At 43.4% G+C, this 27,944-nt stretch overlaps 1 protein-coding gene across 1 annotated transcript in view; it reads left to right on the forward strand.

Annotated features, from left to right (window-relative positions):
- Positions 1 to 24,460: 24,460 nt before the first annotated feature.
- The window catches only part of MTFR1 (mitochondrial fission regulator 1), a 36,268-nt gene continuing 32,784 nt past the window's right edge, over positions 24,461 to 27,944 (forward strand). Inside the window, exon 1 of the mRNA XM_080929618.1 lies at positions 24,461 to 24,507. The gene's annotated coding sequence lies outside the window, so the exon portion shown is untranslated. The remainder of the gene's footprint in view (positions 24,508 to 27,944) is intronic.

Below are 27,944 nucleotides of genomic sequence, written 5' to 3' on the forward strand. Positions count from 1 at the left end.
GTGTGTGTGTGTATGTGTGTGTGTGTGTGTGTGAGAGAGAGAGAGAGAGAGAGAGAGAGAGAGAGAGAGAGAGAGAGAGAGAGAGAGAGATTTGGAAATGTGTATTTTCACTTAAAAAGCTACGTTACAGTTCTTCATCAAAGGAACTCAAAGCAGGAACACTGCTGGTTGTCTTGCTTATCATGGTTTGCTTAGCCTACCTTGTTGTAAAATCCAGGACCACCTTCCAGAGGTAGGCCATCTTACATCAATCATTAATCAAGAAAATGCCTAACAGGTTTTCCAACAGACCACTTTTATGGAGGCATTTTTCTCAATTGAGCATCCATCCCAAGTGACTCAAATTGAAAACAAAAAAAAAAAAACAAAAAAACAAAATCAGGACAATTAACCCCTTGTCAACTTTACACACCAATATAACACTATTAAACAGTAACCTTTCCTTTCTTGCTTATCCCCAGAATCTCATATTAGAATTAATATCAAACATAGAACATTTCATATATAAATAATGTCTTTAAAAAGTCAAACACTAAACATGTGGACTCTCTTTTAAATTTTCAAAATCTCTCTAAAAGACCAGTGTTTCTAAATAAAACTCTAAAGTTTCTCTAAAAAGTCCAAAGTTTCAGAACAGGGTTTCTGTAAAATCAAACTAAGTTAAATAAATGCCTTCCTAATCCAAGGAGGAATGACCAGGGCACAGTCACAATCAAATCTCAACAAAACCAAAGTCTAACAGTATAAAAGGCCAATGAGAAACTTCTGGAGCCCACTCAGGATCCTCTGGCCTCCAGAGGGCTCAGGCAGTTCTGGGTCTCTAGGTTTGCTACATACTGTACACACAGTTTGTCTCCTGGGCTCAGGCCTGCTCCATCCTAAAGCAGCTGCTCACCTCAGTGGTCATCACATTATACTGACCTCTCCAACAGTCTGCTGTCCCCACTGCAAATAGGATCATATTTATCACTAGCTTCTCCTGGCTCCGTGTCGGGACTCTGGCCTTGCCTCATGGCACCATACCTCAACTCCTCTCTCTATAATCTGTTCAGTACAGAGGCTTTTACTGCAACTTAAGATGCACCTTCACTAATGGCCTCTCCTAGACTGTCTTCAAGGATTCGAGACCTGCCACACAGTTCTCTCATGGCCTCAGCTTCTCTCCATGACTCCTTCATGCCTTTAAAATCAGTACCACGGGGCTGGAGAGATAGCTCAGTGGCTACGAGCACTGACTGCTCTTCCAGAGGTTCTGAGTTCAAATCTCAGAAACCACATGGTGGCTCACAACCATCTGTAATGAGATCTGATGCTCTCTTCTGGTGTGTCTGAGGACAGCTGCAGTGTACTTATATATAGTAAAAGTAAATAAGTCTTTAAAAAAGCAACAACAGTACCACTTGGGTAACTCTTACACATTACCAAGTTTGGCTGCCAGCATGAGATGCAGCTTTGGCCCCCTCCGTGCCACAGCTTCTGTGTGCTGGCCCCGAGGAAGCACTTCTTAGATGTTCTTGCCGCAATGATGCTGGTGTGTTTTTAATTGCAGCTGATTCTTTAGTCCTAGCTGATCATTATCCTAGGAAAGCAAAGTTTCGTTTTCTTGTTAATCACAGCCAATTTTTCGTTTCCCAGTGACCAGAACTACATATTCTTAATTCAAAATAACACATAAATGGTCCCGACAGTTAGTGGCTTTGCTTCTCTTTTAAATTCCACAAGCCAGGCCTCCACTGAAGAGATGACTCTCGGCATTATCTTCCAAGCTCACACAACCACAACTCTTAAGCTCTGAACACTCCATGGTTTTTCTAGTGCAACGTTCCAAAGTCCTTTCTATATTCCTCCCAAAAAACACGTGCTCAGGTTTGTCACAGCAATGTTCAATTCTTGGCACCAATTTCTGTCTTAGATATTCTTTGCTGTGATTTTTTTAAATGACCAAAAGCAACTTGGAGAGGACAAGGTTTACTTCAGCCAATAGGTTCCATACATATTTTGTGATCACAGGAAGCAGGAACTGAGGCAAAGGTCACTGGAGCACACTGCTTCCTGGCTTCCTCAGCCTGCTTTCTTATATAACCCAGAACTACCTGCCCAGAGGTGGCACTGCCCATGATGGGCTGGGCCATCCCATATCAACCATTAATCAAGAAAATATCCAACAGACTTGACTTGCATACAGGTAATCTTATGGAAGCATTTTCTCAATTCAGAGTCCTTCTCAAATGACTCAAGCTTATGGCAAGTTGACAAAGAACACCAAACAAACCAGACAGAAAGCAGGGGTAGGTAGGGCAAGCTATAAAACATCAAAAGCCTTTCCCCAGAACTTTCTCTTTTAAAGTTCCTCAGCATCCCCACAACCAGGGACTAGATGTCCAAATACATGAACTTATGGTGGACATTTCTGTTCAAAACAGTGCACCATATAAAGGAAGAAGAGAATTGATTCCACAACCATGTTCTCTGACATACAACGCACACTGTGGTGGGTATGTTTTCCCCTCAACTAACACTCTGTCTGTCTGTCTGTCTCTCTCTCTCTCTCTCTCTCTCTCTCTCTCTCTCTCTCTCTCTCTCACACACACACACACACACACACACACACACACACACAAACACACACACTCACACACATACACACACACTAGTAAAGAACACAATTTTGCTATGTGTTGTGTGATAGTTTGCATATGTTGGGCCCAGGGAGTGGCACTATTAAAAGGTGTGGCCTTGTTGGAGGAAGTGTGTCACTCTGGGGGTGGGCTTGGAGACCCTCTTCCTAGCTGCCTAAGGACGCTTCGCTGGTTCCTGGCTTCCTTCAGCTCCTCCTGCACCATGCCTGCCTGGATGCTGCCATGCTTCCACCTTGATGGTAATGGACTGAACCTCTCAACCTGTGAGCCAGCCCCAATTAAATGGTGTCATTTATAAGAGTTGCCTTGGTCATGGTGTCTGTTCACAGCAATAAAACCCTAACTAAGACATGTGGTAATGCACAGCCGGGCCAAAGGCGGAGCAGAGTGGAAGGGCACGTCCCCACAAGACAGTGATGGTCTGAGTTCAGTTTCTGGGACCCACATGGTAGAAGAAGAGTACAGACTCCAGCACACTATTTTCTGATACCCATACACATGCCTTAGCATATGCACTCCTCTGTTACACAATAAATAAGTAGTTAATGCAAATGTGGGTGGTATGCGGCAGCTCAGTGGTAAAGGACTTCCCTAGCATGTGCAAGTCCCTTCCTCAGCCATCCTTATTTATTGCTAATTATTCATGTGTGTGCACGTGCACTCAAATGTGAGCATGTCATATGTCACAGCTTGTCTGTGGGAGTTAGTTCTCTCCTTCTACCATGTGGGGCCCAGGGATCAAACCCATGACATTAGGTTTGGAAGCAAGCACCTTAACCTATTGAACTAGCTCACCGTGCACCAAAACAGAAACGTCTAAAAGGTGTCTACGTGGGACAAGGCTCACAGGCACTGCTGGATCCATCATTGCTGCGGGGAGGGAAATACATGTTTTTCAGAGCACTGCAAGTTATCCTTGATAATTTGCTTAACCCAATTAAACTCATCGCTCCCCCCCAAAAAAAAGAAAGGAAAGGGAGAAGGCAGAAAGAAGGGAGGGAGGAAGGTAAGATTGGGTAGAAGATGGAGATCATCAGAAACAGGAGGAGGGCAAGAGAGGGTGATGAAGGATAAGTATGTCAAATACTCTATATACATGATGAGAATATAGTACAATCTATTCTGTGTATAATTAATATATGCTAGTAAACTGCTTCAAAATGCATAAATGGTGTCAGTGGATAACATATTTGACCATAACCTGAACTGTTACTGAGAGAGCCAAAAACAGAATAAAACACCCTATTATTATATTTGCAACAAAATGAAAAGGTTTCGCCAGAAACCCTGAAAAGGAAGGCAAACTCATTTCTATCAGGAAATATAACTTAATGTAAAAGTAAGAACAATCCTTTGTTCTGAAGACCCTGGCAAGGCAAGATCTCACCATGATGACAGCAGGAATGGCGAACAGGACAAGGACTCCCATCCACTTCTATGGAGATGCGAATTAGCACAGAATTGTAAGGAGCAATGAAACAAAATGTATTCCAGAAAATACTACACTTTGACCTAGCAATTGTGACCTAAAGACTCTAAAGATTCTGGAGCTGGAGAGACAGATCAGTATTTAAGAGTACCTGTGTTACCCAAATAGCAAGCACAGTGCTACAGAATTGGCTTTTCTCTGTAGGGTGTTGGTTTTGATTTGATTGTAACTATGGTTTGGTTCTTCCTTTTTGGAATAATAATGAAAAAGATTGTGAAACTTGTTTGTTTTATAAGAACCACCACACTTACAAGACCTTAGATTTTTAAGAGTTTGAAGTTTTAAGACTTAAAAAATTTAAAAACAGGCTTTTAAAAGTTAGACTGTGGTTTTATTTTTATAATCACATTATTTGGGCACAAGAAATTAAAAGGGCATAGCTTAAATGTTTAAGTATTTATTTCTTTGCTTTACATCATCATCAGATATTTCTCCCACCCCATCATCATCCTTCTTATCCCTGTCCCACCGTTACAAATCCACTCCTCCCTTTACCCACTCCTCTTCTCCTCAGAGCAGACACATCCTGTTGGGTACCACTCCATCCTAGGAATCCAGTCACAGTAGGTCTAAGTGTATCTTCTCTCACTGAGCCCCAACTAGGCAGTCAAGCTAAGAGAAGGAGATCCAATGGCAGGCAGTAGAGTCAGAAACAGTTTCAACTCCAATTGTTAGGGGACCTACATGAAGAACAAGCTGCTCTTCTGCTATGGATAAGTAGGGTATCTAAGTCTACTGCATGCCCTTTGGTTGGTGGTTCAGTTTAAATTTTATTGTGTCAAAGTTGACAAGAAATGGAGTGTCATAGTTTCCAACAACTTGAACAATCCTGAATATACCTTGGGAAGTGGGATTCTCAACTGAGAAATTTCTTTCGCCAAATTGGTCTGTAGGTATGTCTGTGGGGCCATTTTATTGATTGCTAATTGATGTTCAAGGGCCTTTCTCACTCACTATGGTTGTATAAGAAAGGTAGCTGAGAAAGCCAGAAGAATTAAGTCAATAAGCATGGCCTCTGGTTCTGTTCCTGACTCCTGGTTCCTGACTTTGTTTCCCTAATGATGGACTGTAATTTTTAAGCAAAATAAACCCTTTCACCCATCCAGCACCCAAAAAAGAGTACCTATGTTAGATGGTTCACCTATAACTCCAGCAACTCTTCTTGCTTCCTCAGATACTTGCAGATATATAATACACACAGACACATGTGTAACTTTAATAATAATAATAATAATAATAATAATAATAATAATAATAATAATATAAAAACACCACCACCATCATCAGGAATATTTAGCCAGGTATGGTGATGCACACATTACATCACAACACTTAGGCAGAGGCAGATAGATCTCTGTGAGTTCAAGAGCAGCCTGATCTACACAGTGAATTCCAGGGCAGCCAGGACTATTAAGTGATACTTTGTCTCAACAAAAGAAAGAAAGAATCTAAAGAACAAAAGAAAAGGGAGAAAGAAAGAGAGAAAGGAAGAAAGAGAAAGAACGAAAGAAAAGAAAGAAAGAAAGAAAGAAAAGAAAGGAAGGAAGGAAGGAACGAAGATGGCTCAGCATTTAAGAGTATATACTGCCCTGACAGAGGAACTGAGTGTGGTTCCTGGTACTTACATTAGGCAGCTTATAATTACCTGTAAATTCAGCCCCAGATCTGACACCTTCTTCTGACCGCAAAGCACCTGTACAAATGTGGCTAAAATGTGGTATACACATAAAATAAAAAATGAATCTTTTTAAAAAAATCTATCTAGGCATGGTAATCCACATCTTTAATCCCTGCTATCAGACGGCAGAGGCAGGTGTAGCTCTGGGACTGAGGCCAGTCTGGTTTACATAGATAGTTCCAGGACAGCCAGGCCGATAGGTTAATAGAGAAACCCTGACTGGGGAGGAAAAAAGAGTGACTCTGAAGATTCTAAGTTCCCAGTGGTCTCCACAACAGTATGTGCTGTTTCCACTCTTCTTGGTCACCCACTGAAAGTGGATGGTAAAACCTTGGTGCTGAAGACAACACGTATTTTGCTTGCAAGGAGAAATTCAGCTGGAAGGAAGCTAGCCAGCCGCCTCCCTGTTGGCTAGTGTTCATAGTACTAGAACATGTTATGCAGATCCCTGGGGAGAAAAATCAGCAACTTTACCCAGCTGTAAATCCTGCAAACCCTTCAAGGCAAAAATGCCCATTGTTGTGACACTGGCATAGGAGGAACCAATGCCTGTTTGGTTGGATTTGAGGTCTGTTCCATGAGAAGGGATTCATGTACAGAACTGTAAACATGATCAAAAACCTCATGACTGGGAGGTCAGAATCTGCGGGGAGCAGATAACCTGTTAACGTTGTCTTTGCAAACTGACCTGGTGCCCATAGGACGGCTCTTCTATTTGCCATTGAGTAGCATCTAGTGTCTCTGTAGTCATTAGCTAATGCCGAGTCTTGTGTCTAGACAAAGTTCTGAGAATGTGTGAGGGTTGAGTGCTGGGCTCTAAATGAGACATCACTATCACCCTGTCCACCTTCTGAGGATTTCAGGAAAGGGATGAGATTGTAAGTGACAGAGGATACACATTATTACTTGTGATTACTGTGAGTTGCTGTCTTCTTGATGTGACCGGACCATTACACTCATGAACTTACAGTGGCTCTGGTTGCTGTCACCAGACCTGCACAAGATGGAACTTGTCAATATTCTATATTGGATAAGGGAACACTTAAAAAGCCTATCCCTCTTGAGGAGCTATTGGTGGATCATGGTTACCATAGAAGGGAGAGTCATTTTCGTCAGAGGCATAGTCATTGTTAAATGCTCTGGTAACCTCGCCCCCACAACTTATGCTCACATAAACAACCCTAATTAAACTAGATGGGTCCAAAAGAAAAACCCAAAGTGTCTGAACCAGTGATTCTTAATCTTCCTAATGTGACTCTTTAATACAGTCTTTCTGATGTGGTGACTCCCAGCCATCAAATTATTTCAGTGCTACTTCATAAATGTAATTTTGCTACTGTTATGACTCATAATGCAAATGTCTGACATGCAGTGTCTGAAATATGACCCCATGAAAGGGTAGTTTGCCCGCCCCCAAAGTGGTTGAGACACACAGGTTGAGAATGACTGAGCTAAACCATGGAAACAAAACAATGCATATAAAGATATGAGAAGAATGACGTTTACTGCCACATTGTTCATCATAGATCACGGTCTTAGTTACCTCTGTAAGGGTCCCTCCAAATTCCAGCAGGGTACATCTGTGTGAGGCTAAAGGAAATCCAGTTCAGCACAGCTAGGTTAGCCTCTGCTGGTTTAAACTTCTACAGTGCAACTCCAAGCCATTCATTTTTGACATATTCTAGTACAGTACAAGGCTGAGCAAATTGTGACATTTCTCACAATACCTTGCCAAGTACATGTGACCTTTTCCATAATGATAGGTTCTACAGCGTAATGGCCTAGGATATGGAGTGGTCTCCATTACACAAATAGGGAGGAGGTCACCAGGCTATAAAGAACAAGTGATATCTTCCCTAAGGCTGGGTTCTATTGACTGGAAATTAAGATGAAGGTATAAGGAGGAAGGGTCTGGATAAACTTAAGAGTCTGGGGGATTCAGGTGCAGCCTGGCCCCACAGACAGCACAGCTCCCTAGTCTATTAGCAACATCTATTCCCAATGGAAAACAGGAATACACATTTGCAGGCTTAGATTTTTCAAAACTTATTTTTAATAAGGGTTCTTAAATGCTTTAACGTCTTTTAGCTCTCCACTTGACACATTCCTTCCATTGAGGAGATGAACCTACCTACTTAACATTGCTGGTTTCCCTCCTGCTCATCTGTGAACACAAAGATCATGTGTCCTCTACAAATTTAACATCGCTGTGAAGAGATGCCGAGATAAAGGCAACTGTGATGATTTACATATGCTCTGCCCAGGGAGGGGAACTATCAGAAGGTGGCCCTGGTGGAGTAGGTGTGGTCTTGGAAGGAGTGTGTCATGTGGTTATGGGCTTTAAGATCCTTATCCTATCTCTATGGAAGCCAGTATTCTGCTAGCAGCCTTCAGATGAAGATATAGAACTCTCAGCTCCTCCGCACCATGCCTGTCTGGAGGCTGCCATGTTCTTCCTTGATGATAATGGACTGAACCTCTGAACCTCTAACCTAACCCCTACTTAAATGTTGCACTTATTAAGAGTTGGCTTGGTCATGGTGTCTGTGTACAGCAGTAAAACCCTAACTAAGGCAGCAACGTATAAAAGAAAGCATTTACTTGGGTGCTTGCTTAGCTTCAGAGGGTCAGTTCATAACTATTGTACTGAGGAGTAGGCAGCCAGGCAGGCATGGTGGGGCAGTAGCTGAGAGTTTACATTTCTGATCCACAGGCAGGGGGCATGAGATTAGACCTGGAGTGGGCTCTCAAAAAAAAAATCTTAAAACATGGTTATGTGTATATTAGTTTTTTTTTTTTCAAAACCCATCCCCAGTAATATACTTCCTCCAAGGACACAACTCCTAACCATTCCGAAAACAGTTTCACCAACTGAGGATCAACCATTCAAATGTATGAGCCTATTGGAGGCATTCTCATTCAAACTGCCATCCTAACAAAAGCTAAGTCTAATGAACTCCTATCAGTAATAAAGCATTACTGGTATGGTGGTTCATGTTTTTAATATACACGTATAGAAAGGTTTTGGCTAACCGTGGCTAGCCACATGACTACATCTACAATCAGCTAATGCCCAAGCTGCTGGACACTCCTGTGAGGGACTTTCCTGATTGTTTGTTATTTGTTATTGTTATGATTCAAACTGGGATGACTCTCTATGGTCTGGGCCACAACTTCTGGTGGCCGCCCACATAAAAGGACGTGGAAGAAAGAAACTTTCTGTCTGCTATTCCTCACTCTCACTAGTAAGTTCACTTCTCCTGCTGCTGCAGCCAATATCAGACCCAACTGCATCAGGATTCCAGCATAAACTGAAGACCAGCAGCTCTCCAGGAATCCCTCAGGACTCCACGGCCATCTTGGGACTGAGGCATTCAGCTCTGTGGACTGAACCACTCCAGCATTCTTAGACTCATTCTGAGACAGCTGTTTTGGACTACTCAGACCACATTCAGCATGTCATTCTAATACATCCCCCTTTGATGCATGCATCTATCAGTTCTGTTCCTTTAGGAGAACCCCATTTAATATGAAAGGTTAGGCAGAAGGACTGTGAGTTCTAAGCCAGCCCGGGCTATGCAGAAAGAGCAGGAACCGCCTCAGTGGGACTGAATGGCGTGTTCAGCGGGCACGGTTCAGTGGTAGAGTGCTTGCTTCGCAAGATGAGGTGGGGGTTCAGTCTGAGAACCACAAAAATTAATAGAAACAACAACAAAGTAATAAGAAAGAATCAGTGGATCATTTGAGTAAATCATGTAGTTCTACAGGCTTTGGGCCATTGTATAACCATTAATAGAAACAAGTCAGAATTCAGATTGTGGTCTAAACATATAGTTCCAGGACAAGGGAAACAAGTAGGAAGGCTGAGTTTGAGGGTGATCTGAGTGACAAAGTGAGATCTTGCATGAAAAACACAAGGAGCTGGGAAATGGCTCAGTGACTGAGAAGCACCTGCTGATATTTCATAAGACCCAGGATCGACTGACAACTGTCTGTTCTTTAGTTCCAGGGGACTAGTTCCATTGCCATCTTCTGACCTCTGCAAGCACCTGTCATGTACCTGACACACAGTTATACATGCAGGTGAAGTATCTATGCACATTAAATAAATCAATCTAAAAAATAAATATCGAAATGTAACTAAAAATAAAAATAACAAAAAACAAATCAAGTTCAGAGTTGTAGAAGCAGCCTTGTAAGAGTGTGCAGTCTTAAGTAATACCAGAAAAGCATATGCTAGCCATTGAAAAAAAAATGATAGCAATTTATTTTTATTCTTTGTGTATGAGATTTTTGCCTGCATATATGTACAAGCATCATGTGCGTAGCTGGTGTCTGACGAGGTCAGAGGAACACACTGGATCTCCAAGGAACTGGAGTTACATACAGGCTGCCATTGGGTGCTGGTAAAGGTCCTTGGCAAGAACAAACAGTCCTCTTAATTGCTCTTCAGTCACCGCTCTTAACCATCTCTCCAGCCCCATCCCATCTTCTACATGAGAACAGAAGCCATGTATGATAAGATTCTTGAAAATACAGAAAGGTATACTACCTTCCTCCATTGGAATAAGTAGGGCAGGACAGGATGTGAGAAGGGAGAGCTGTCTTGGGTTTCTATTGTTCTGATAAACACCATGACTGACAGCAACTTGGGGAAGAATGGGGTTGTTTCAACTAACAGTCATATTTCATTATCTGGGAAGTCAAAGCAGAAACTCAAGCAGGGCAGGAACCTGGAGGCAGGAACCTAAGCAGGGAACATGCAGCAATGCCACTTTCTTGTCAGACTCACATATTCTTATATTTTCCTATTTTAAAGATTTATTTATTTATTATATGGAAGTACACTGTATCTGTCCTCAGACACACCAGAAGAGGGCATCAGATCCCATTACAGATGGTTGTGAGCCACCACGAGGTTGCTGGGTAATTGAACTCAGAACCTCTGGAAGAGCAGTCAGTGCTCTTAACCACTGAGCCATCTCTCCAGCCCCTCTTATACTTTCCTTATACCGCCTAGAACTACCTGCCCAGTGATGGCACTTCTGACAGACCCTAGGCCCTCCCTCATCAGTCATTCATTAAGAAAATGTCCCCATTTGCCTACATGCGAATTTGATGAAGGCATTTTCTCAGTTGAGTTTCTTTTGCCCAGATAACTCCATCTTGCGTCAAGTTGAAACAAAACAAAACACCCTAATCATGTCAGGAGTACATCACATAAAGACTAAAAAGCAAGAATAACATTACGTGGAAATGGGATATAAGTGTACTTCTTGGTATGTGATTAGTTTGCATTAAGTGAAATCATTTATGCAATTCTTATCTCTCTCCAGTCTATCTTCTTGGAAGTTCTCTGTCTGTCTGTCTGTCTGTCTCTCTATCTCTTTATCATGCTCTCTCTCTCTGTGTGTGTGTCTCCCTCTCTCTTCCTTTCACTCTGTCTCCATGACTCTATTTTCTCTCTGTGTTGGGGAGTGGATGTCTGAGTATGGGTGTGGGTGCTTCTACTGGGGGAAGCTTCTGATGCAGGCTCTTCTTCATGCTTAGGCAAACCCTCTACCATGAGCCTACATATATGGCCACATAGATACTCTCTCTGAACCAAGCTCTTCTGCCACTGATAACAATACAGTTTAGTTTCTATTCAAATATATTCCCAGTGTATGGAACAAAGAATGGAAAGACAGATTTGGCCTTAACTGGTTTTGGATGTGGGTACAGTAAAGCAAACTGTGTTCAAAGGGATCGTTAGGAGACTCCCCTATTGACCTCTTATGCCTATACCCAATTGAGTGGGCCCATGATTAAACATGCATTTTGAAGAGACATGCGCAGCAGAAAAAAAATGAATGTATTAACCATCCCAACTATACCCCCTAGCAACCAGTGCCTCTTTATTTTATGCCCCCAGGCTGTAACTTAGAGACCTTAAAAACCATCACTCACACATCATGTGTCAATCTTAACAGTGTTTGTTTGATCAGAGCTGTACAATTGCTTTGCTTTTAAATAAAGTTTCCTTACTACTTTTGTGAACCTGTAGATGCCTTGATTTCAGTCCTTGCTACTAGGAACAGGGACCTGTACATACCTAGCCTAGATCTTGACCACAGGTGTATTTGGGCAGTTCAGCCCAGCATGGCCAGGAAGGCAGAGTGGAACAGCTAGGGGCATGGTGTCCAGGAAGAAGAAAAGGTGATAAGGGGCCAAAATATGATATAACCCCCACGGACACACCATAACAACTATTTCATGTTCACTTCACCTACCGAAGGACCAGGTAACTTCCCCGTATCTTGCAAGTTATACTTCTTGGAAAATAAAGCCACATGGGAAATTTGGTGGCCATGTGGTTGTGTCCTTACAAAGCCCATATGACTCATCGCTTGTCACCACTGGCTGGGATACCAGAGAATGAACATTACAGATTCCTGCCAGTATTTAATGAAAGTTTGCTTCAAATTTGACTCAAAATTGTGGGATTGTTTTTTCTTTCACAAATCTCAAGATTAACACACCACCTCCAATAATGCCACCATATTTAGAATCTCTTCTTTTGGATCTAAAAATGCCCCCCCCCCCACAGGATACTATTCTTGAACACATGCCTCTCAGCTGTTAGTGTTTTTATGGAAGGGTGTGAAGCCTTAGGATGTAGAGGCAAGCTGGAGGAAATGGATCTCCGAGAAGGAAGAGGTGACACTTTTAGGGATCAGCAGGTTTCCTGTCCCTCTCTGCTTCCTGACAGAGAGATACAGATGAACAACCTCACACTCCACTGCACAGCTATAAGCTGCCCTGGCTGCCTGAACTCCACCACAATGGACTGTACCCAACAACCATAAGCCCAAATAAACATTTGTTCTATTTTTTAATTAATTAATTTTATTATATTGTGTACATGGATGTTCTGCCTGCATTATGTCTGTGCACCTGCATATATGTATGTCTGGTGCTCACTGAGGTCAAAAGAGGGCATCAGATGCCCTAGAACTGGAATCACAGGCAGTTGTGAGCTACGACAAGGGTGGTGGCAAATCCAGGTCCTCTGGAAGAATACCCATTGCTCGTAACCAATAAGCAATCTCTCTAGTCCTAAGTCTTTTTTCCTCTTAAGTTGCTCCTTGTCAGATATTTGGTCACAGTGAGGAAAACATAACTAATAGAGTTATTAGTTATTTTTTGGTCAGCAGTCAGTGGTGAGTCCACTCCAGGTCCAAGTCTTCATGAGTTAATCATCTCTGGAGCCACAAATACTTCCAAAGATTTGCTGTACTACTGTGCAGGGCTTGTCTCAGCGCAGTTGTGCTTCTCATCAAAGCAAAGCATCACAGAGGACCTAAGTAAGCAAGTCGTCTTTTTAACACGAGAGAGAGAGAGAGAGAGAGAGAGAGAGAGAGAGAGAGAGAGAGAGAGAGAGAGAGAGAGAGAGAATCAGGTCAACCATAAAACTTGCATTTTTTCCCCATAATAATTATATGTAAAGGTAACAAAAACAGTCAGTGTTGGTTGGAGAGATGGCTCATCACTTAAGAGCACTTACTGCTCTTGCAGAGAACCAGGGTTCAGATCCCAGCACCCACAGAATCACTCACAATTTTCTGTAACTCCATTTCCAGAGGATCTGACACTCTCTTCTGACTCCCAAAGGGATCAAGTATATACCTGGTACATATAACACGCACTCACAAACACTCACACATAACACAAAAAAAAAATAAACATCATAAAAATGGTGATTGTGACATAATTAGGGTAAATTGGTGTGCAGGATAGTTTTATATCAACTTAATACAAGATGGAGTCATCTGAACGGAGGGAACCTATAAGAAAATGCTTTCATACAATGGGGTTGTAGGCCAGGCAGTGGTGGTGTATGCCTTTAATCCCAACACTTGGGAGGCAGAGGCAAGAGGATCTCTGTGAGTTTAAAGGCCAGCCTGGTCTACAACACTCACGGCTAGATGGTGAAACCCTGTCTGAAGGGAAGGTGGGGTTGTAGGCTGACCCTTAAAACATTTTCTTCCTTAGTGATTGATGGGGGAGGGCCTAGACCATTGTGAGTGGTACCATCCCTGAACTAGTGGACCTGGAATCTATAAGAAAGCAGGCTGAGCCAGTCATGGGAAGCAAGCCAGTAAACAGCATTCTTCTGTGGCCTAAGCATCAGCTCCTGCCTTGAGCTTCGTGCTCTGTTTGAGTTTCTGTTCTGACTTTCTTTGATGATGAACATTTATATGGAAGTATAAGGTGAATAAACCCTTTCTTCAGCAGCTTGCTTTTTGGTCATGATGTTTCGCTGAAACAATAGAAACCCTAAGTAAGACAGCTAGTAGAGACGAATAGACATTTGTCTAAGAATATTGCTCAGTGGTAGAACAATTCTGTATCATGTGGAAGACTCTGGGCTCCATCTCCAGCATTATGAAATAAAACAAAAGAAAACAGAAGAATGAAAGAAAGAAATAATCAACCTAGTTTTCTTTTAGCTGTGTCTTTCTTTCTTTCTTTCTTTCTTTCTTTCTTTCTTTCTTTCTTAGTATTTAGGTAATAAATAAAGAGATAACTGAACAACACTATTTGGGAACTGCTAATGATTCCCAGATTTAGGTAATGATCACCAATAACCAATATTAATTAATATTACAAAGAAGACAAAAGCAAAACGAAACAAAACTGCCCAAAACAAAACCGAGCCTATGATCTTAGCACCCAGGCAGCTGAGGCAAGAGAACCCCAGGTTCAAGGTCATCCCGGGTTGTAGAATGAGGATGAGGCCAACCATGCCTTAAGAAACAACTGGGAAGTCCTTCCTGATGGAATGGCACCCTGCCACTTTTGATAGAATCCTGTCAGTCTGAATCAGACACACCCTTTATACATAAGCACCAGGTTTATAGACATTCCGTTAAATGTCACTGCAGCCAGCAATAGCCAGAATGTGAGACATTCCAAACAACAAAAGTAATTTTCCTTTTTTAAAAGATTTATTTATTATTTATAAGTACACTGCAGCTGTCTTCAGACACACCAGAAGAGAGCATCAGATCTCATCACAGATGGTTGTGAGCCACCATGTGGTTGCTGAGATTTGAACTCAGAACCTCTGGAAGAGCAGTCAGTGCTCTTAACCACCGAGCCACCTCTCCAACCCCAAAAGTAAGTTTCTTAACAAAAACAAATAAATAAAAGGAAAAAGTGGAATATCTGTACATGACAATAGACCATAGAGAAATAGCCTCAAATGCAATGTGTGGCTTCTTTTCTTGGAGGCCTCTCCACTTAAACTAAGTAGATAAAAGCGTTCTCAGAGGCTGAGGCAAGAGAACCAAAAGCTCAGAACGCATCTGAACAGTGCAGAGAGAACCTGTCTCAGATGAAGAAACCAAACCAAACCAAGCATGGTAAGCTGAAACATCCTCTGATATTAATAAGTAAATTGATCTTGGCTTGATTACACACAACCAAAGTATCTGGGAAGTGAAGGCAAGAGGACCAAGAACACAAAGCTAGTCAGGGCTACCTAAGACCCTGTCTCCAAATAAAACAAGAACAAAGGCAATAAAACAACGCAAGTGCTTTAGTTCTGATTATGGTACTATCACCATATTTTAAAATGACTCCCTGTCCTTTAATGATATACATTGAAACACTTATGAATGGAATGACTTTTCTGAGGTTAGCTCCTGAAGAATCAGAACGGGATGTAACTCGAGGAAGTGGTAGAATGTTTACTTGGCAGCTACAAAGCAGGCGCTACACACACTGAGCACAGTGGCAAATGCCTGGAATCCCAGAGCTGGAGTGGTAAAGGCAGGAGGATCAGGTCAAGCTCATCCACAGTTAGCATAGCCACGCCAGCATGGACTACATAAGTGGAACCCCAATTCAAGAGAAAACAAACAACGAAAAGTAAAGCTCTGGGCAAACAACCACACCAAACAGACAAATGTCAGCCAGAAGGTAACATAAACACATGCAAAGCAAAATGAAATAGCTACTCTTAAAAAAAAAATAATTGAGGACTGGAGAGATGGCTCAGCGGTTAAGGGCACCGACTGCTCTTCCAGAGGCCCTGAGTTCAAATCCCAGCAACCACATGGTGGCTTACGACCATCTGTAATGAGATCTGGTGCCCTCTTCTGATGACAGCTACAGTGTATTTATGTATAATACATAAATAAATTTAAAAAATAAAAAATAATGGAAAGAATCACCAGGCCAGAGAGATGGTTCTGTAGCTGAGGCACTTGTTTAAATACCTGATGACTTGCGTTTGAGCCCCAGGCACTACAAGGTGGCAGAAGAGAGTGCCTCCTAAAGTGTCCTCTGCATCATGAATTTTGCAGGCAAATGGATGGAACTAAAAAATATCTCGAATGAGGACATGACCAAAAGGACATGCATGATATATATTCACTGATAAGTGGATATTAGCCAAAAAGTTCTCAATACCCACGAAACCATAGAAAGCTTAACAAGAAGGAAGGCACAAGTAGGGATACCCGAAATCCACTTAGAAGGGGAACAAAATAATCATGGGAAGCAGAGGGAGGGAGGAAACAGGGTGGGAGAGGGGAGGGGAGAGGAGAAAAGGAGGTGCCAGATCAGGTATGGGGAGAGACAGAAGGGACACCCAGAAGGCCAGGAGAATGGATCGAAATATGCAGCAGTTGGGAGTAGGGGGCAGGGGGAACCTCTAGAAAATTCCAGAGACCTGGGATGTGAGAGGTTCCCAGGACTCAATGGAGATGACATTAGCCAAAATGCCCAACAGTGGGGAGATGGAACTGAAAGAGACCATCTCCAGTTGAGGCAGGGGGCCACCCACCATCTACAAAAATTTTAACCCAGAATTGTTCTTGTTTAAAGGAAATGCAGGAAAAATAAATAAAGCAGACTGAAAGAAAGGCCACCCAGTGATGGCCAACTTGGGATCTATCCCATTTGTGCACACCACATTCTGACACTATTACTGGGGCCATATTGTTTGTGCAGACAGGAGCCTGGCATGGCTGTCCTTGGAGAGACTTTACCAGCAACAGACAGAGACAAATACAGATACAGTCAACCATTGGATTGAGGTCGAGTGCCAATATGAAAGAGTGTGAGAAAGGACCGAAGGAGCTGAAGGAGATTGCAACCCCATGGGAAGAACAACAGTGCCAAACAAACAGAGCCCCAGAGTGTGGGGCGCTGCCTGCACATTCTCCATTACAAGATGGCGCTGACATCTGGCTGGAGTTAGCAGTAAATAAGTCATGTGCGCACGCGCTGGGTAACTTTCCACTCCTTGAGCCCTGCCTCTCCTGTGGCGTCATAGGGCCTGATGAGTTTCAACCAATCAGGGGGCTCCATGTCCAAGGCGATGACTGATTCCTATATAAGGGGACGGGCTAGATAGTTCGGGGTCTTCGTCTTCACTTGTTGCAAGCTTATGCACTGCCTCTCAAGATGCATTAAAGCTTTACCGCAGAAGAATCCTATTTCGTGTGCTGCGTCGTTCTTGCTGGCGAGACGGTTGCGCGGGACACCAGAGCTCCCAGAGCATATGTGGGCTGGTTCCTGGCCCCCGACATATTTGTAGCAGAGGACTGCCTTGTATGGCCTCAGTGGGAGAGGATGTGCTTAATCCCTGGACACTTGATGCCCCAGGGAAGAGAAATGCTGGTGAGGGTCGGGGATAGGCAGATGGGGGCGCACCCTCTCAGAGGGGGTGAAGAACTTGGGGAGGGGACACCGGGAAGGGAGCCAACTTTTGCAATGTAAATAAATAAAACAATTTAATAAAGGTTTTTTTTTTTTTTTTTTTTTTTTTTTTTTTTTTTTTAAAGGACTTGTCCTCTGATCTCCACATGGGTTCCACGGATAGAAATTAAAAAGCATCCTCTTCACCTTGGAATCTGGCTAAAGCCTCTTACCACGAGCAAAGCAAGAATTCCAGGACAATTAACAACTGTTTAGGGCCCCTATTCCTTCCAGATATAAATCTGTGATTTTCTAGAAATCTTACCAGAAACTTCACTTGTAGGGAAAGAACATGTACTAAACTCCTTGTGCAACTCTAGGGCCTCATAACTTAACCTTATCAGATTGTAATTCCATCCAAAGCATTTCAGGAGTCACACTATAATTTCAGAGGATGACGGGATGTAAGCCGAGAGCCATCTGAATGATTCATAGGGTGAATGTTAACACCACTGCAACTCTCTTGAAGAGCCTATACCAACACTTGTCTGAGTCTTGCTTGGATTCTGTGACTCCTCTTTGAGAAGCACACACCAGTGCTCTCTTGAGTGTGCTTGTCTCTCAGAATGCCTTTACAGGTGGTGCAGGCCCACACCTTGAATCCCAGCATTTGGGAGGCAGAGGCAGGTAGACCTCTGTGAACTTGAGGCCAGCCTGGTCTACTACAAATCTAGTTCCAAGACAGATAGGCCTGGCTTAACAAAAAGAAAAGAAAAAAGAAGAAAATGCCTTTTAAAATTATGTATGTCATACACTCACACAGATACATATATACAGAAATAAAAACAGATCTTAAAAACAAATTTGTGTGTGTGTGTGCGTGTATGTATGTGTGTGTGTCTTGGTGTCACAGCATGCATGTGGAGGTCAGAGGGCAACCTTAGGTGTATTGCTTTTTACTTTCTACTTTTTTTTTGGCACAAGGTCTTTTATTGTACGACAGTTCATAATTCAGGTTAGCTGGCAAAGGGAGATTCTCCCACATCTGCCTTCCGTCCCATAGGTGGAAGGCTCTCTATGTCTGCCTCCCGTCTCTCCAGTGGAAGGACTGGGATAAAGACTAGCACACCTGGTTAAGTGGGTTATGAGGATCTAAACTCAGGTCTCAGCTTGTACAGTAAGTGGTTTACCCACTGAGTCATCTCCCAAGCCCTAAAATAGCTTTAATAAAACCTCCAACGCTGCTTCACACTGGCCAGTCTTGAAATTCTTTTCTGCATTTGCCATCACGAATCCTGGAACTCCCCAGCCTGCTGCAGGTGCCCGTACGGAACCGCGACTCTGTCCTTTTCCACAGACAGATACTGTCGTATTTCTATCATGTTTTTCCTTTGGTGTATGTGATGCTTTGTCATAATTAGATTAGAACTGACCCTAAAAGTTTTCCTTGATTCTAACCAAGATCCCTATGAGAGTCGTTTCCTACAGCGAGGCAGTTAAGCTAAGGCAAAAAAAGCACAAGAAGAAATGAACCTTGATTGTTAGAAGAGACCTCATGTAAATAACTTAATCTGTATTACCATTGGGACTGTCATTCAGCCTGACATGGAGATGGGTTAATGTGGTCATTATTCTGTCCGGTTTTACAAACCACTGGATCACAAGCACAGGAGTTTTTGTCCTTTGTGGTGACATTTTTTGGGTCTTTGTGATGAAATGAAATTGACCTTAAGATGGCAGATGCTATGCAGTAGTCCTCAAGGGTTCTCCGAGCTGTCTGTTGGGATGGGAGGCACTCAAAACCAAAACAAAAAAACAAAAAAAAAAAAAAAAAAAAAAGTCTTTGTTACATTTATTTATTTTGTGTATGGGATTTCCACTGGGGTAAAAAGACACCATGACACCATGACCAAGGCAACTCATATATATATATATATATATATATATATATATATATATATATATATATATATATATATATACATATATATATATATATACATATATATATATACACATACACACACAGACACACACACAGACACACACACACACAAATTGAGGCTGTCTTACACTTTCAGAGGTTCCAACCGTTATCACCGTGATAAAAAGAAAGCATGACTTTGTTCGGGCAGACATGGTGCTGGAGTAGCTGACAGCTCTACATCTTGATCCAAAAGTCCAAAAACAGTCAAAAGACTGGCTTCCAGGGAGCTAGCAAGAGGTTCTTAAAATTTACCCCCACAATGACACACTTTCTCCAACAAGGCCACACGTTGTAACAGTGCCACTCCCTGGGCCAAACATATTCAAACCATCACAGGGTCCCAGGATCGAATACAGGCTGTCAAATTTGGTGGCAACAGCCTTCACTTCCCGAGCCATCTCCCTGGTCTCCTTAAGTCAAAGGACCCTTTCAAGGCAGCTGCTGACTCATTTTCCTCTCTTCATCCAAACATCAGGCAACCTTTCTGTTAGTCAGGATTCTTTCAGAAAAAGCTGAACTATCCACTGGGGGAAAAAAACCTTCCAGGATCAAATATACTAAATAAAGAAAAATCTGTTTTCTTCTAATATCCCCAAGTGGATTGCCCTGTAATATTTGCTGTTTGATTACCAACTTGTTACAAATCGCCTTAGTAGGGATTTGTGTTGTACATACATACATAATACATACATACATACATACATACATACATACATATATATATATATATACATTAGTAGCTTCAAACTGAGATGTAAGAACCCCTGAGCTTGTGGAAGAGGAACTATATTCATCATCTGTTACTTCCTACTACAGACTGTCTCAAGCCTACTACAAGGAGCATGTTTTATCCCCCAAGCTGCACAGGCAGCTTACCTGAGCTTAGCCGAGTGCTCCTGTTTCAAAGGTATCACAGAGGTGTTAGCTGTGGCTGCAGTCATTTCAAGGCTTTGGCAAAGAGGATCTTTTCCCAAGCTGAAGTCACATGGCTTTTAGTAGGATGTGCGATGCCACAGACTGAACACTGGACCGTTACTGCTGCCTATTGCCAGAGAACTCCTTGCTATCAGCTTCCCTCAGTGGGTAAAGGAGAGACAAGAGTAGGGAAGCCAACATCAAGGCTGAGATCTTTTTTGCAACCTGATCTGAAAATCAGCATCCTCTGGCACTTGCTATCGTCTCATAAGAACTATGTTAATAACTGCAGCCCATGTTCAAGGAGGAATTATATACTAGGAGGTGGGGCTTAATGAGGTAACTATCTCAGGGCTATAAACAATTAATACACATGATAAGGGCCTCGAGAGATGGGTTGGTGGTTAAGAGTGCTTGGTGTACAATCATGAGTGAGGAGAAACGTTCGGATCCCAGGACCCATTTAACAAGCTACATCTAACAACAGCTTTGAGGAAGACAAAACCCAGTTAAAAAATTGAAAGTCATAGATTCAGGGAGAGATCTCGCCTTTACGGAATAGGTGAACAGGATTAGAGGAACACATATGCACAGGTCACATGCTCACACAGATATCTACAGATACAAACAATTCTCTTCAAAGTCTTTATTCATTTATTTATGTATATGAATGCTCTACCTGCATATACACTTAGGTACCAGAAGAGGGCATCAGATTGCATTATAGATAGTTATGAGCCACCTGGTGGTTGCTGGGAATTGCACTCAGGACCTCTAGAAGACCTGGCAGTACTCCTAACCACACAGCCATCTCTCCAGCTCATCAAATAATTTTTAAAAACCAACAACATGGTGAAAATGTACCAGAATTGTCATCTCACAGTTGAATTTCAAAGATATGCCAGTAGTCACCAGGATACTTGGTATCTAAATCTTTATTTTTATACACCATTCTAGGGCATCTTGGAGAAAGACTGATTGTCCATCTTAGAGCAAGAAATACACAGAATGAGTCAGGAGCATCTCTAGTTCTAGAAGAAAAAACATAACCAAAAATCAAAAAGACTGCATAAACCAACCTAACTCACTTCATGAGTGCTTTGTGCAAAGAAATAAAAATCTCAGGACAAACTTGAACATATTTGTGTGTGTGTGTGTGGACAAATAGTGATTATAAATAAAAGAGGGAAGCAACAAATATTCCTGGTAATAAAATTCTAAAACTGTATGGACTAATGTACTCAGGGATGCTCTTTTTAGGAGTCCTCTTAAATGTGGGCAGGATTTAGGACTCATGAAGCACTTTTAGGTGGGTTTATGCAGTCTTTTTGATTTTTGGTTATGTTTTTTCTTCTAGAAGTAGAGATGCTCCTGACTCATTCTGTGTATTTCTTGCTCTAAGATGGACAATCAGCCTTTTCCCAAGAAGGCCTAGAATGGTGTTTAGGACATGCAGAACCTACACACAGACACACACAAAGGAAACAAAAAGTACAGCTGTATAGTGGAGAAACCTGCAGAAACTGCCATGGTCAGATGGTCAAAATATCACTAGTAATAGGTCATGCCGATAACATGTTCTTGTGGGCATGAGTCAAGTATCTCCATATGTATTATTTTCTTCAAGTCTTATAATCATAGGTTAACCATTATACAAAATATCTGACTGTATGCCTCCACTGTAACAGTCGTGTCAACTCAAGAAGAATTAGACCGAAAGAAGAGAGCAGACAAAGGTGATTTGATGACTAAGTGCTATGTGTGGTGCGGCCCTGAATAAAGTCTGGAGTTTTTGTCAGTAATTGTCTTAGTTAGGGTTTCTATTGCTTCACTGAAACACCATGACCAAAAAGCAAGCAAGTAGGGGAGGGAAGGTTTATTCAGCTTACATTTTCACGTTGATGTTCAAAGGAAGTCAGGACAGGAACTCAAGCAGGGCATGAACATGGGGGCAGGAGCCGATGCAGAAGCCATGGAGGGTGCTGCTTACTGGCTTGGTTCGCATGGCTTGCTCTGCATGATTGCTCTGCATGATTTTTCCCACCCAAATCCTCCACTGACCAGAGAAAAATGCCTTACAGCTGGATCTTACAGTTGTGTTCTCAACTGAGGCTCCTTCCACTCTGATAACTAGTTTGTGTCAAGTTGACATAAAATCAGCCAGTATACTAGTAATGGGTGAGTGAAGGATTTCTAATTCTGTGTATCACAGTAATATAAGATTGGGGAACACCAGACCTTTTTTTCTACCCATTGACACTTTTCTGTAAAACTAAAAAATAATTTTTTTTTCTTTCAAAAGGTAAAGCTTAAAAATTCAAAAGCATGACTGCAGAATTTTCTTCTAGGTTAGTTCCTGGCTGGACAGATTTTAAACCCTCTTTTTCCTTCACCGGGGTTAAGTACCAGGCGTCATGTCGATAGGTTCTTGTGTCACAGTATTGAATGTGATGGCACACAGCTTGGACAGAATGCTTAGAGATGATTCCACTATTGGGAGAAATAATAATTTGCGATGAAACTGCTCAGGTTTAAGTCATCGCTTCTTCATCTAGATTTGTCAAAGTGTCCAGGGTCATTCCAGGGCACTGGAGGATAAAGCAATGTGGGAAGGAAGGGGAGGTGTAAAGAAAAACAGATTTTAAGCCATCTCCAGCTGATGGGTGCTATCAGGTACCCCCTTTCTCAAACAGACAATCACATGGGCCTGTGTGATGTCACACAGCTGGTGAACTGAAGTGACAATTAGCTTAGGAGTAAATCCTACAAGTATTTCAGAAGCAACGGGCCATTGGTAGGAATGGTCGCCCTGGTCTGTGGTCACCACCAGTTCAATTCAGCAGCTTCTGTCTTTTCAGCAAGCTTCAGACCACACACCCCTCCCTGAACTGTTCTCTCAGGCTTCCCTCTTCCAGCCTTGGGCATGGCCTGTCAGGCCCTTTTGTACTTAACACTCGATCACATATGTTAACCTTATTTTGATCTCCCTGCTATATGGTTGGCTCACTCAGGGTGTGGTTCAAAGCTTAAAAAAAATCTTTGTACTGTCATAGTGGGCTCCCCAATAAGCGGTTGTTGAGTAACTGAACCGAAGCTCTTGATGAAATACAAAGCAGTAGTCAGGAGGAATTTAGGCCATCGGGGCAAGAATACGAGCGCTCTAATGTCTGCCTAGCGATGTGGGAATAAGAAGGTAAGAGAGAAGGCTAAATAGCTGCCCACCTCCTGCCCCAGCTCCTTCACTCTTTTCCGAGTTGTTTTGGATATAGGGTTTCCAGTGGGGTAGGCTGGCCTTCAACTCTGAATCCTCCAGTCTTCAACTTCAAAAGGCTGGGGTTACTCATATGAGCTGCCACGCCCAGCTAGGAGCAGCCTCTTGAACGACTGATAAGCTTTCCCTCCATATTCATTTTTTTTATCGCACCCACACACATTACCATGCTGCGTATAGCTAACACGACACAGACCGATCACATTTCATGACAAGGTTATTTGAAATCTAGAATAGCCCTTCACTAAAAAGTATGCGCACCAGCTAGGCAGACTTTGAGGTGGGGGAACTGACGGCAGGAAAAGAAAGTCCTTTTCCCCTCTGAGCAGCGCCTCACACTCCTCCGGAACATACATCCCGGATGTGAGGCTGGAAACAAGAGATCGCCCTGGCAGAAACAAGTCCCCAAAGAGCGTGGGATGAGAAGGGCTCGGCACGGGCTAGGTTAGGCTAAGAACTCAGCTCCTTTCAGCGGGCACACACCTGAGACTCCACTCGGAAGGTGGATCTTTCTACAGCCAGCAGCGGCCAAGTTTACCAACAAAAGTTTCCCCGGCAGACGCACCGAAGACAAAGCGCGGCACACGAGCGCGCACATGCCCCTTACTGGGCCTCGCGCGTGCGCACAGAGACCGGGAAAGGTAGCCGGCGTGGCCGGGGAGCAGTCACGCCTTCGGCCCGGCGCTCCTGAGCCCGCCCCCGGGCCTCAGCGAGTCCGCTCACTGGTCAGCCTCAGCCGGGCCAGGGGCGGGGATTGGCTGATTGGCATTAAGGTCCCGGGACAGCCAATCTGGAAAGCTGAGTAGCTGGGAAGGTGAGGGCTGCTGCGCAGCTGAGGTGAGTGGGGGCCGGGACGCGGAAAAGCGGTTGGCGAAGTGGGGAATGGCTACCACCCGGAGCTGGACGGCAGCCGCGTAGTGGTCTAGGGAGGGGAGGGGAGGGGGCGCGGCGCGGAAGGCAGGGGAGCGGGAAGGAGGCGGCAGGAACCCGGAGCGGAGAGCAGCCCTCCGGCTCGCCTGGCCTGCTGAGCTCCGCCGGCCGCCGGCCTGGCTCCCATCCCCCGCCGTCGGCGTTGCGCCTTCGCTGGGTCCCGGCTGGGGCGCGGAGCTGGGCGTCCCAGAGCGTTCAGCCGGTTCCACCTGGCCCCCACGTTCCTGTCATTCTCGGCTCGCAGCTCTGAACTTTGTAGCCGTGCGCAGTTTGCGTGGAGCCCAGACTACCGAGACTTTGAGATCCGTAGTCAAACCCAACCTTCCTTTCCCCCCCTGATGGTTTGTTCTGTGATTGGTCTGATGTAACCTCTTCTGGTGTTCACCTCGGTTTGTGCTTGAGGACGGTCAATAGAAGTTCTGACCCTCCTTCCCCCAGCGCCCCCGCCTCAAAAGTGCAGGGTTTAAAGCTTGTTTTACCACACCCAGGGAAAAAAAAGTATTTCAGGATACTTGGGAATTTAGTGTTCACTTTTTTTTTTGCTTTGTTTCGTTTTGAGACAGAGTTGTCTTCCTTACTCCAGGCTGGGGTGGAATGCACCCTATAGATTAATTAAGTTGAGCTGCCTAGAACCTAGGTCAACCTCCTGCCTCAGTCACCACGCCCAACTCTATGAATAATCTTTTTCTGGAACCCAGTCACATTTGTTTTCCTAGTGTATGTAGCTGTTTTATATTACAATGATTTACTCCAGGAACTTGTGACACACTACTTACTATCTTGTTACATGAAAGTTGTGTCCACCGGCGCCCCCCTCCCCCCTCTAGAATTGAGATGAGGTCTCACTGTGGTGCTCCAGCTGACTTGGAGGTTGATATATAGACCAGGATGGTCTTGAACCTGAGGGGACTCCTTGCCTATTTCTTTCAGTTACTTTGTTTTTATTTTTCTAGACAGGGTTTCTCTGTGTAACTGTCCTGGCTTGGCTGTCTTGGACTCTTCATGTAGACCAGGCTGGCCTTGAACTCACTGAGATCCACAAGCTTCCTGAGTGCTGGGATTAAAAGGTGCACCAGGCCCAGCTCCTTGCCTATGTCTTTAGTGCTAGGATTATGGGTGCACACTTCAGTCCCAGCACACATTTCTTCTTTTTCGGTAGAACATCTTGCTTTGTATTCCAGGCTAGCCACTTTATTGACCAGGCTAACCTCATATGCCTTTACTACCTTATTTTCCCAAATGCATGGGTTATAGGCATGCGCCACAAGGTACAGCTGGCTTTTTGCCTCTTAATTTGAAAATACTTTCTCGAGCTAGTCAAAGTGTGTTGTATATAACTGGAAATCAATTTCTATTACCTTTTTGAAAACAGTTAAAATTTTTTTTTAGTACGTTGTCTTGTGTGGAAAACAAATTGGTAGAATTGGTTCTCTTCTACCATGTAGGACTCAGGGATCACACTCAGGTCATCGCGCTTGGCAGCAGGCTCCTTTGCCCACTAGTAATCATACCCACCCTTGAAAATAAAATAGTAAAACAGTCTAAAGTCAGTCAGCAGGGAGTGCTCTTTAGTGCTGTTTCTGCAGCAGTAGCCAGAATGTGCTATCTTGCAAGGAGTTTGTTTATTGTTATCAAATAGAAATTAAGTCAGACTAGGAAACACAATGAGACAAGTTGTAAATTTTCAGTATAACTAGGATTTTAAACTTAATTTTTTTTTTTTTTTTAGACAGGGTCTGACTTTGTAGTCAGACTACAACCAGGACTATTACTCTGTGAGTTTGAGGCCAGGCTGGTCTACAAAGTGTTCCAGGACAGTCAGGGCTAAACAGAGAATCCTTGCCTTCAACCCCCCAAAATTTTGTGGCATACACCTAATTCCAGTACTTGGGTAACAGAGACAGGTAGATCTCTTTGAGTTCCAGACTAGCCTGGTTTACATAGTGAGTTCCAGGCCAGCCAGGACTATGTAGTAAGACTTAGTCTTAAGAAAAACAAACTTTGTTATTAAAGAATGAGATTACTATAGTAAATACCGATTTGATATACAATGGCGGTACTCTGGGGAGTTGAAGCCGGAAGATAATCCATTCAGGCTGCCTGGGTTGTAGAATGAGAACCTGTCACAAGAGGAGGAGGAAAAAAAACAGAACACCCAGAAACTGTATATTCTATCCTGCTTGAAAAGTTGCAGCAACACAGAAGTTTTAAATGCAAAAACAGTTTTTTTGGGGGGAGGAGAGGCCGCTAGTTATTCTCAGATGCTGTCAGAGTTATCTCTTTCTCAAATGCACCAGGCGTCCATTTCACCGCCGGCTTTGGAGGTTGGATGAGGACAGCAGCTGCCTTCCTCTATTGCTCTGGTTTTTGAGACTGTCTTACTGAGCCCGAATGGAAGCTCAGGATTTCAGCTGGGCTAACTGGCGGTGGTCTACAAGCCACCAGGACCCACTCATTTCTGATCACACTACCATGGTCATGAGAAAACTAATTCCCATGTTGTCTACTGACCACATATATGTCAGTATGACCATGTATGTGTGCATATAAGTGTACTTAAAAGTTAAACATTATTTTTAAAAAGAAGGTAAGAGAAATCGGTTTGCAATTCTGTACAACCAAGTTTGACTATACAGCGCTTACAAGCTAAGAAGAGTCTCTCTCACAATGTGTAGTTAACTCTGTACCAGCACCCTAATCTTTAAATTGAAATGCAAGTCTAGTAACTGAAGTGGAAACTTAAGGGTTCTTTAGAAAGCCAGCTAAGTGGTGTTTGGCTGGGGCAAACTCGAAGGAACCATTAGCTGAAGTGGACACAAGTGAAAGGATGCTGTGCGGAAGCAAGCATGGCGTGAAGGATTCTAGCAGACATGCATGTATCGGTCCACCTTACACTGTGTAGTTGCGCTGCAGTTGTTGGACCCTAGAGAGAAACGAACCATAAAACTTGTAGTGGTGTGCTGCAGTGGACTTGGGCTGACACTGGCAGAGTGATGTCAGCTGAGACGCTCGCTGAGGCAGGCACATGGAGGACGTGTGATATTTGGAGGGTGTAAATAGGACTCAGTGGACAGTGACGGAGGCTGAGCCAGGCTGGCTTATAGAGCTAGCTGTGCAACGCTTGTGGGTCTCTAGTCTCTACTGAGAGGTACAGCCGAGAACCTCTGGCATTCCTCCAGGTCCCTCCTGCTGACGTGAGCCAAGGACTGGCTGTCTCTGCTAGGTAGTGCCACCACTGATGATTCTTGTCCTGCTGCTGTCCTGTGAACTGAACTGCTGGTTTCCAGACAGCAAAGATGGTAGTTGCTCCAAAGAACCTTTCTAAATAGGTCCGCTACCCCCCC

Source organism: Micromys minutus, assembly GCF_963924665.1.
Source record: "Micromys minutus genome assembly, chromosome: 15".
Classification (NCBI taxonomy): Eukaryota; Metazoa; Chordata; class Mammalia; order Rodentia; family Muridae; genus Micromys; species Micromys minutus.